The following is a 12182-nucleotide window of genomic DNA, read 5'->3' on the forward strand; positions in this document are numbered from 1 at the left end:
GCTCTTGGAAATAAGACGGGTCTGAAATTCAGGTAAATTCTATATTTCTATATGTTTGAGGAAACTCTCCAAACGGGTTGAATACTAGTGCCCTTACGGTATTCTAGAAATTAAAAAATAGCTTAGAAAATCACACAAAAAGTTAATGAAAAATTGTATTTAAGGCTGGGATGGGGCCCTGGACTGAATTTTTTTCACTTGAATAATTTGAATATTAGAGATTTTAAAATAGAAAAGACATGTTTAATGCAGTAATTATTAAAACTAATAAATGGCAACCTTCATATACAGCACATGTACAGTAGGTGAATGCGAACATACAATACACTGCCTACATGTGTACATGAATATCCTGTAAATGTTGATGGTCTACAATTTTTATAGAAATATTTATAACTGGATGTCTGTCGCTTTAATTGGGAAGGGAATATTGTAATTTGGGGGATCTGGTCGTAAACCTGCAAGCTGTCAATGGTATCACTGACAATCCATAAATCGTATGTATATTCTCCCCGTAAATCGTATGTTTATACTCGAAAAACTTGTTGTTGATGATGTCCAGAAGATGAACAGATAGTATGAACGGAACGTCCATGGTTAAACATAATAAACATGTAGATGAGGCACTTTCTATGGGTGTGTTCATGCTTCCCGTTTGCAGTCCAAAATATGATTTTTGATACATTTATTACAGGTTTTAGTTTGAGTTTTTAATAGAAAATATGGTTGCGTCCTTATTCAAAAACAGTGATCGTACTTACTGTACTCGCAAAAAGGTGTGTGCATGTACATGTAGGCCTACATATTAGTTGTCATTATTTGTTTCATTGTCCAACTTTAGAATCTGCCAAAATATAAATATTGACGTCACTTTTCTGCAGTCCATACATTGTACGGAATGGAATAATCATAGTCTTTACATTGTTCAATAGTCAAGACTGGAAGTAGAAATATGATCTCCCTTTGTATTCCATTGTAAAAAGGACAATGTCTTCAAAGTAGACTAGGGTCATGCTTCATAAAGTCCTCTGATATGCTCTTCACACTGCACATATTTTCCTTAACCCCTGGAAATTGGTGGGGCTGTTAAAGGGGGGGGGGGGGGGGTCTTAGCCCTGGCAATTTCCCGGGAATAGGCTTAGCCCACTTTGGTTTCACACCACGTTTTTTAGCAAAGAGGGCTAGCACAGTAAAATAGTACGATACTACATGTATCTGGCAGTGCAAAAAAGCAGGGTTAGCCGGCATATTGCGGTGCTTGCCCCACAGTTGTGGTGCTAAGAGATGCAGTGTGAATTGAAACCGGGCTAAGGAAAAGTGGGGCTAAGCATTAGCCAATCACAGAAGTCGAAATTGCACGTTAATCACATTCTGTGTTGGAAAATCATCAATATTGTGTGTGTGTGTGTGTATTTGAGTTTTGTCAGACGTGTATCAATCAGATATGATTATTTACGTCTGGGACCGACCTTTAACGTCACCATCCGAAAGACGTGACCAGGGCTCGAACCTCTGCATCAATTTGTAACTTCCCCACAGCTTGGATTACAGGCGCACGCCACAACGCCCAGTTGAGTGGTGCAATAGTCTTGGGTCAAGGCGTTATCCCTGGCTATTTTAAAAGCAAATAGTATGGGGTTAAGAAAGACATTGTGAAACCAAAAAAAAGGATAGTTTGGGGTTAAGGATAGTCCGGGGTTAATTAGTATGGGGTTTAGGAAATGCAGTGTGAAAAGCATATGAAAGAGTTTTAACAAATGTACTTTTTGACTATTTCTATAACAAGTTTACCATCAGCCAATCAGATCGAAGCATTTCAGTATTTTGTTTTAATTGTTGTTGCAAATTTGTCTAACAAGTTTCATGAAACATTCCACATGATCTCTTTTTTACAACAGAAATACGATCAAGATAGTCATGACATGCACTTGAAATTAATCCAAGTGTTGTCATATTTCATATTCTTTACATTATTACAAGTCAATTGTAAAATAATCACTGTTATTTGATCTTTGTGTACATCAAAACTAATGTTGAAGTGCAAATAGAATTATGGTAACATAATCCAAGTGTATGCATTAAATGTGTCATCGTGCGGATGTTAACGACTTTCTCTTAAGTATTTATTGATATCTAACATTGGTATTTGTTGATAACCTTTTCTCGGGGGAGGGTATATATTATCAAAATGTTGTTATTAACAAGGAAATGTGAACTTATTTTGACTTGAATTGAATGTTAAGAGGTTTTTTTGGTTCTATTTTGATACCTAAAAGATTTATGTTTCCATTAGCATTTCAGGTGGGATTACAAAAGTTTACTTTAAAAAGCCTTGAATTACGCGTTGGCATGTGACACATGTCCTCATTTTCTATTAAATATTTTGATTTTCGGGTAAAAAAATGCTTTCAGAAAGGCAAAAAACAAGAAAAAATTCAGACGATAAATGCAGTGAATATTTGTGACTTTAATTACAGAGGGAGGTTAAAAACATATCGGTCAGTGCGCCGGGCCTCTGGAACCCCCCCTCTATTTTTTTAATGTACATGTACACTGTACACTATCAGAATTCAGAGTGTTTTTTTTTTGTACCTTTATTCAAGTAGAAATTAAATGGAATTGGAAGTTCAAAGGGAAGAAATTAATAGAAAGGGATGGTGGTGCTTCCAAAGAAATAAAAGGCTTTCAAAGTATTTTTTTAAAGAGGAAGATACTTCTATCTTGAAAAATAAGGAATTTAATATGAATAATTGACAGTGCTTGGAAGGTTTCCAGTGATTACAGTTACAGTAAAGAATAGGCCTATACATGATTTAATACTGTAAATGTATGATTTAACGAAACTGCACACCAAGCTACAAATACAAATTTCTACTCATACATGTAATAGTTAATACCCAATATTTAAAGGGGAATCCAGCCTTGGCCATAAAATGTTGTGTTGGGAAGGAGAAAAATGAATTAAACAGAATGGTGACAGTTTGAAAGAAATCGGACCAGCAATAAGATAGTTACAGCTGCTTTAAAATTGAGATCACTAATACTATGTAGATTTCAAATTGGCAACTTGGTAAGTAAATTATGACAAGGGGCAAGGACAACTTTCCCATAGGCCATGTACTTTATTATCAGGGATTTGTGGTTTTCTCCTAAGTACCCATTCCCCTGGGGCAGTAATCTAAATATAACCCAGGTAGTATATTTTTTTATGTCCTCATGAAAGAAAAATATAATTTGAAATAAAACTTTTGGGAAAAATGACATTTTAGCCATAATATGTATTGTAGTACATGGAAGAGTATTCCTTGCCTTACATCACTATGACATCCCATATGTGGCCAATTTGAAGTCTCCATGGGTACTGTGATTACCAATATTTACAACTTTTAAAAATTCATAACTTTCTTGTTGCTTGTCCAATATTGTTCAAACTTTCACCTATCCACTTGTCTGATTTTTCTTTTCCTTATAAAAACAAGTTTTTATTTGGGTTGGATTCCCCTTTAAATGTGCTTTCCAAAATGGCCCAATCACTCATTAGGCCAACTTTTGTAACCTGAGGCTTGCTCTGAGTTGCTAGTGCTGTAAATGATATATATTTTCAGTTTATAATCCGTATGTTTTTTTGTTGGATAAAATAGACTTAACCTTTTTTTCATATGTTAGATATACTGTACATGTAGTAATGTTGTTGTAGGAGTAAAAAAAATAAAATTGACCAATTGGTACAGTACCCCAGGGTTGGAATTTTGGGGTACTAGGCCTATATCAGAATAGGTCAAAGTTCTGGAAAAAACAGGAATTCGGGAAAGCACAAATCCTGATGGAACTGTAAATGCTCTATTTCATAGTCATTGGACATGAAATTGAAGCAGGATATTAAAGCTTTGATTTCGGAGAATGCCGAAAGCCTCACGAGGGAGAGAGAAATTTTATAGCAAAAACCCTCACCAACTTTCGATTATTATTAAGAAGACATGGATGGGTTTGAGACTTATCAAAACACTTGAATCCGGTTTTTAATCACTGAACTGATGGCCTCTTGTTTGACAAAAAAATGGGTACATGTAAACAGACATGTAGGCACACTTCATAAACAAAGACAAAGGAACATGTACATGTAAGCCTGCATATAATAAAACAGAACACACATCGCAAACCAAATTACATTCCAATTTAAAATTATAATGAATTTGAAAACAAATCTAGATTGACTATGCATACTTGTACATGTAGGTGACCATTTTGAACTCAGAGTGCAGATCCTATAAAAGATTTATCATGTATCTGTCAAACGTCTACATGTACAGTATATACCGTATGTGGTTCTTAGAATAATTTTTTTCGGGTCATCTGTCTATCTCATTTTTGTTCCCATGATAATGAACACATGTAATGTAGGCACAAGATAACGAAATTACAGAAATATACATGTATGTATTATACAAGCAAACCAAAGAGTGCACTGTACATGTACAGTTATGAGACAAGAATATGATTACAAGTCATGTCAAATGCTCATCATCCAAGCTAGTTAATTTTTGTTTACCGGTATATTGAAGAAAATGGATATGTAGAATATTTACTCTTTCTTCAGAATCATAATGGACAGTATTTCATTCCCTTGCAAGTATTAAAGAAGCTGCAAAACAAATTGTCTATGCACATTCTACAATAAAACCAACTCGAATAGTTTAATTGGGTCAGAAGGATGAAATTGAGAATTATGATGACCAAGAAATTCAGAAAGGAATGGGAGAAAACAACAACAACAAAAAAGGGGAGAGAGAGAGCGTAGAGACATTCCAACCTCAGTTCAAAGTTCGCAGGTCATATTTCACCAAGCTGTGTGCAACAAGCATTGGTGAGGTCAGAGAGGAGATAGACCACTGAGAATGAGAGGTGAGCTCGGAGGAGAAAGACAGAAAGAGAAGGAGAGAGGAGGACAGAGAGGGAGAGAGACTAGTCAAAACAGAAGCTTTTTTCTTCAGAGTAAAGTTGTGAAGAATAGTTTCACTTTCTGCCCACGCTTTTCATATTATAGGCCTATTGTATTGCTCTGATCTGGTAGCAGAACTATGTACAGTACGAAATACTTGACTAGTTTGTGATTGTATGGTGCAGTATATATACTTTTGGAGGAGAATTCACCATTTATTTAGAATGTTGATGGTTGAGTGAACTATTCGTTTCGTAAGCTACTGATGTCGTTGGAAGTAAACAGGTAGGCCCACACGTCACACTACATTTGACTAGTGTTATGGATTGTATTGTAGTTCCTGAACACTTTTAAGACATGTGTGATGCGCATTTGCAAACACTTGTAAAAGTTCCAAGAACTTTTTGAGTTTTACAAGTCTTTAAACGTCCACCTGTTTAATTGTATTGGCCCACAGTACATGTACATATAGGCCTTATTGTACCTCCATGTATGTACATGTAGGCCTACAGCTGTATTTTACTTTTGGTGTGTACAGTATCATTGTAGGTACCTTGAATGTACAATATTGTACAGTACACTGTATATTGGTGTATATAGTTAACATGCACTCTAAAATCACAAGAGGCGAAAAGGGTGGAAAAGGGCCAAAGAGTGACATCGTTTTCCACCCTTATTAAAAAAGCGTCACTCCTCAGCACTTTTAAGGAGTGATTTTACCCCTTTCCAACCTTAAGACAAATTAAGTTTTTTAGAGTGTGGATAGAAGTATTGTCAGCTTGTATATTTTGTACCCTATTCAGTATACATGTAGGCTGACGTTTACCCACCAGGGCCTATATTTTAGGCCAACATGTAAAAGACAATGAAATTCAATATTTTCTTATTACCTTTGTGACTTGTGATCAGTACAGTACTGTACATACATGTACATGTACATGTACATGTAGGGTCCTACATGTACATGTCCATATGTATGTAGGCCTACTTTGTACAATGTAGTACATGTAGTGCAAGCTTATGGACTACTTGTGAAAATATTCATTTCATTTGGTTTAAAACATATCACCTAGAGGCATGTAAAGCCTGCATTCACAATTGTGGCAGATCAAGGGGCCCCTCGACGCAAACCATCGGAATGATCATAGAACATTTTATGATTGATTGCATTGACTACAAGGTACAATTATTGGTGAAAATTGATTAATCGCTAACCTTTTTGTCATACAGGACCCAGTTGTGGGCACAAGGGGCACACGCCCCCCTCTGTATTTTTTAGAATTGCCCATCGAGCATTGGACTGTACATCTAATCTGCGTCCCCTTTATTAAAAAAAATTGCCATTTAGGCCCCCTCTTTATTTCAAAATACTGAACCCGCCTCTACATGAAATCATTGATATGCCGCAAAGCCCTGTAAAATGATTTTACTATAGATGGTTTCAGACTGCCTTGAAGTTTTTTTTAGTTCCAGATAATTTTCTGAGCCTGAAATTTGTCCCGATCTACCAGAAAATACCAGGTAATTTTGGCAGTGTGAAAGCAAATTACGCGTAATATCCCCGAAAGAAAATACCCACTAAATAGTAGGTTCTTGTCATGTCTACATGTTACTTACGAGACCTTTCACTGGGATTTTTCCAAGGTCGCAGGTATTTTGGCAGTGTGAAAGCAAATTACAGGAACTTTCTTTAAAGGTCAAGTCCACCTCAGAAAAATGTTGATTTGAATCAATAGAGAAAAATCAGGCAAGCACAATGCTGAAAAAATCATCAAAATCGGATGTAAAATAAGAAAGTTATGACATTTCAAAGTTTCGCTTATTTTTAACAAAATAGTTATATGAACGAGCCAGTTACATCCAAATGAGAGAGTCGATGATGTCACTCACTCACTCTTTTGTTTTTTATTGTTTGAATTATACAATATTTCAATTTTTAGGAATTATATGATTAGGACCTCCTTGCCTGAAGCACAAAATGTTAAAATAATGGAATTCCACGTGTTCAGGGAAGAAAGAAACTTCATTTCACATGACAATGACGAGAAAATCAAAATATTTCATATTTCATATAATAAAATACAAAAGAAATAGTGAGTGAGTGATGTCATCAGTTCCCTCATTTGCATACCGACCGAGATGTGCATATAACTGTTTTGTGAAATGAAGAGAAACTTTAAAGTGTCATAACTTTCTTATTTTACATCCGATTTTGAAGAAATTTTCAGAGTTATGCTTGTTGAATTTTTCTCTTTTTATTCAAATCAAGTTTTTGTTGGGGTGGACTTGTCCTTTAATAGCCCAGCATGTACATGTACATGTAGTTGGGCGCGGGCCCTGTGGTTGACTGCTGAGCTAGTGATTTTGAATCTCGCGCCTTGTCTTCTTCTCAGACCATACTGCGCATGCTCGTAACTTTGAGAAGATTTGGCGAAGAGTTATTTCGTGGGCAGTGTGAATGCAAAAAAAATTATTATCAAGTATAATTATCGAGTATTCATGTAATTATCAGTATATTTGAGCCTGAAAATGTTCTCGTAATTTAACAGGGATTCTTGTGATCTAGGCAGTTTGATATGTTGATCAAGACTGTAATTTATTGTTTGTACATTTAGGAACAGTAGCAGGAAATGGACGCGCTGGGGCTTTGGAGGGAGAGAAAGATAATCTGGTTGAAAGGAGATTAACAAGGCAAAGGAATGTTTTGTGCTCTTTTGTAATAATGCCAAACATGCATCTTGGCATTTCAGATTAATGACCTTTTCCTGATTTTTCGATAAAAAACACAAGAACAAAACATGCTTCTTTATGTTTATCATGGTTTCAGTAGGCATGCAATGTTTTAAATAATAAATAGAATTTTTATGTAGTCCTTGGAAGTTAGAGCTTTTTTTCTGTAGGCTCCCCTATTATAAAATGATAATACATGTAATACAACATTTAAGGGCCTCTGTACATGTAGCTTTAATACTGTAAATAGCGTTCATGTACAGTTCTACTGTAGCCCCCCTAAATATTGAATGATAAGAAAATATGAAATAACACACATTGAGGCCGTTCTCATTACGCTTTCTAAAACTAGCTTACTGGAAACCGATTCAAGAAACCAGTTTGGAAGATCGCTTTGCTAGCGTTCCCACTTGATCACACGAAAGTGGTTTTCAAAATCACTTCACGTAAAGCGATCTTGTTGCTATGGAAACGCTCTCAGTGTGATGACACGTTTCGGGCGAAATTCGAAACTGCAGCATACATGTAGGCATTCTACACCTGTCGTGTGGAGTAGCGCGCTCAAAATGTGCGAAGACTGCTTCCCGAGGAACAGTTGTGTCCTCACTTACGCTAAAACCAGTGTAACAAGGCAAAGCGTTCTTGTAAACTACATAGCAAAGTCGTTTTCCGCACTGGTTTGGAAGATTGCTTCCAAGACTGCTTCGACCGTTCTCATTACGCGTTAAACTAGTTTCCAGTAAACTAGTATTAGGGCGGTAATGAGAACGGGGTCTTTGATTCCAAAGTGCTATGAGACATGAGCTTCTCTGCATCATGTACATAGTATGAGCTTTCCTGTGATGTGACAGATGATATGTTCATATCATATCATTTTTTTGTAAGTTATCCAGTGACTCATGTCTACTTCACATCTGTTTTCTGAGAGTGATAAATTACTGTACATTTCAGCATGCCACGTTGCCTGGTTACATGTTAGATTAAATGTCTGCATGTAATCTTGAACATTTCAAGGGGCATTTCCATATTCCTTTCCAAGAAAATTGTCACAATGTATTCCTTTTTCCGGGGGGGGGGGGGGGGCTTCTGCTTCTGCTAATGGAAGGAATTATATTCCATATTGAAGTCATCTGCCTACATGTACAACCACTTACACACTGATGGCAGTATTTGTGATAGCTTTATGTATTTTCTACTATTTTTTTACTTTTCTCTATTTTCTACTTCAACTATTGTCTTATGATTCTGATGCTATTACATATGTCTGAAGTAGCGAGATTACAAACTACACCACCTATACAGTCCCTACACGTAATACATCAGAACGATATCTTGATGTGCGTGTAGGCCTATATTATTTCCCCAGTCATTGGATCATTGCTTGCCAGTGCACAATGTATGCACTTTCTTTCGACATGTTAAACAAGTAAATTTATCTTATGACTTTCTCAAGATGAGGAGGCAACATATCCTCAACCTCATGGTAGGCCTACACATCACAATTTCCTTTCTTGGATCACAAGTTCCCGCCACTTCTTCTCATTCATACTTTTGCATTGGGCATGCCTTCATGTACCTCGATTGCACCTACATGCAGGCTCGCCTTTCACTGTAGACCCACATGCACCATTTAATGTTGTGCCACAAGACGGCGAATGTTGTGATGGTAAACATACGTCCGTGGCCTGATGGGGCCTGGTGACATTTTCACTGCCACTGAACCCAGACATCTCCTGTCAACGTGCTCCACGATGATTGATTCTCCACTCTACAGCCTCAATGGCAAACGGTGTGCTGGGAGAAATAAGGCAGGAGCACCCCCCATTCACACTCAAGTAGAAAATCAACTCATGGGGCCCGTATTCTGATAGCAGGTTTAACTTAAACTCAGGTTTAAAGTTGTGGTTTAAGTATGGATAGCCAATTGTTACATAAATCACTAACAGTAGAGATATCATACTTCAGCTCACTTGGCTCTCAAATCATTCATGATTGTCTAGGAAGTATAAATAGATGATTGTATTCACCATCGATGAATCAAGAAAGAGCACAGTAAACACAAGAAACATACAACTTAATAAAAATTTTGATACTTTTGGCTTCCCATACTTAAACTACAACTTTAAACCTGAGTTTAAGTTAAACCTGACTTCAGAATAAGGGCCATGGGGTGTTGTAAGAAAATATTTGCAATCAGTTGCAAATATTCTGTTGGAATTTTACAATTGATAGATCAATTTTAGCTGAAGCAAATCAGGTAACACTCATAGTTTCAAGAAGCAGATTAGCAATTGAATGCAATTTTTTTAATTCATTGCAAGACATACGATTGATTTAGGGACTGAAAATAGACTTGCAATTGATCGCAAGATTCTTACAATACCCCATAGAAGAGAACGTTGCAGACAAGATGTTGCATACTTTGTATGTACATGTACAGTAGTCAGCTGTGCTAACCCTTCACTACAAGAAAGTGGTCTGAATATGCAGCCTAAGGTTCCCCCCATGACCTGTGTACAGAAGGGCCCTCTTGTGAATCCATCAGCATGTTTATTTATGCTAGTCTTGTGTGAAGACCAAACTGTTGATCAAATTTTCAATGAGGGTCTGAACCACGTTTGCAATCGGTGCTCTGAAACGGCGTTCAAAAACACTTATCCTGTCTTTTCAACGGAAGCATAAACACACCCTTATACAGATTTAACTATATTTTCCTACATATTATCTAAAGGTATCTTTGAAAACTTTGATAAATTATGTTAATAGCTTTTCATATGAACAATAACATCAAGCTGCATGTGCAGTATATTTTACAATAGTGTTGATAAAATAAAATGTTGAATTATGACCCTCCTTGAGATGCCATAGTTTGCCAAACAGTGGATATTTTTTATGGGGATTTGAGCAAAAAAAATGTGGTGTAGGTCCATTACGAGTGCTATCCAAGGCATTTGTTGCAAATTCCGCAATAAACCTGCTGAATTGTGCTCAGAACATTGATTGGTAGAATGTCATCATTACTGCTGGTTCTTTGAAAATATCTTCAAAATATCATTCAAGTAGGAAAGAAAAAAAAGAAGAAAAAATGTAAGTATTTTGAATGTTTGCTATGTATTGCTAAAGTTTCTGGGCAATTGTGTCAACCTTATGAATTTGTGATTGCGGTTGACATGGTGGAGACTCAACATGTTGGGCCACAATAGTACATGTACATGTCGGCTTACATGTACATGCAATAAACTATCAAAACATACAGTATTGACATCTTTAAAGGACAAGTCCACCCCAACAAAAACTTGATTTGGATAAAAAGAGAAAAAGTCAACAAGCATATTGAAAATTTCATCAAAATCGGATGTAAAATAAGAAAGTTATGACATTTTAAAATTTCGCTTCATTTCACAAAAGAGTTATATGCACATCCCGGTCGGTATGCAAATGAGGGAACTGATGACATCACTCACTCACTATTTCTGTTGTATTTTATTATATGAATTATGAAATACTTTGATTTTCTCGTCATTGTCAGGTGAAATGAAATTTCATTCCTCCCTGAATACATGGAATTCCATTATTTTAACATTTTGTGGTTCAGGCAAGGAGGTCCTAATCGTCAAATTCGTAAAAATTGAAATATTGTATAATTCAAACAATAAAAAACAAAAGAAATAGTGAGTGAGTGACATCATCGACTCTCTAATTTGGATGTAACTGGCTCGTTCATATAACTATTTTAGTAAAAATAAGTGAAACTTTGAAATGTCATAACTTTCTAATTTTACATCCAATTTTGATGAAATTTTCAGCATTGTGCTTGTCTGATTTTTCTCTATTGATTCAAATCAACATTTTGTTGGGGTGGACTTGACCTTTAATTTCAAGTTTCTCAGCACTTGGAGAGTAGAATTTATGAGAGGAGAATTTGTGCATGGTGTATGTGTACCAATGAGTACAGGCCTACATTTCAATTTCTGGTTGGAAATAACAGTGATGTCTTATTCATTGAGCGCACACACCGTCTGTCCAGAGACGCTGTAGAACATGTAATACCATGGATCCTACTAGTAGGATCCATGGTATTAAAGGAGAATGAAACTCTTGGAGCAAGTTAGCTTTTGTGAAAGCAGAAAAATCAAAGAATAAGATCAACAAAAGTTTGAGTAAAATAGGACTAGCAATAGAAGAGTTATCAGCATTTGAATGTCGAGATCACTAATGCTATGGAGATCCTCCCATTGGCAATGCGACCAAGATCTATGATGTCACAGATGAACAACTCTCCCCTTTTGGACACTGAAAATATACCCCAAAACATCTCTTTTTGCTCATTCTAATCATATGACAAACGATTCATCAATGATATAATGTTGTGAAACCTCTGTACTTGTCCTCTCTTAAAGAGAACACCTCACCTTGTGATAGACTATAAAGTGAGAATATAAGTGAAATAAGTACTAAAGTAATGAGGGAGTTGTACAGATCTTGGTCGCATTGCCAATGGGAGGATCTACAT

The 12182-nt window shown here is 36.2% G+C and overlaps 1 protein-coding gene across 1 annotated transcript in view; it reads left to right on the plus strand.

Annotated features, from left to right (window-relative positions):
* Positions 1-12182, plus strand: part of LOC135156437 (partitioning defective 3 homolog) — a 47939-nt gene that overhangs the window by 1105 nt on the left and 34652 nt on the right. The gene's annotated exons all lie outside the window — the stretch shown is intronic.

This window comes from Lytechinus pictus, chromosome 13, assembly GCF_037042905.1.
Source record: "Lytechinus pictus isolate F3 Inbred chromosome 13, Lp3.0, whole genome shotgun sequence".
Taxonomy (NCBI): domain Eukaryota; kingdom Metazoa; phylum Echinodermata; class Echinoidea; order Temnopleuroida; family Toxopneustidae; genus Lytechinus; species Lytechinus pictus.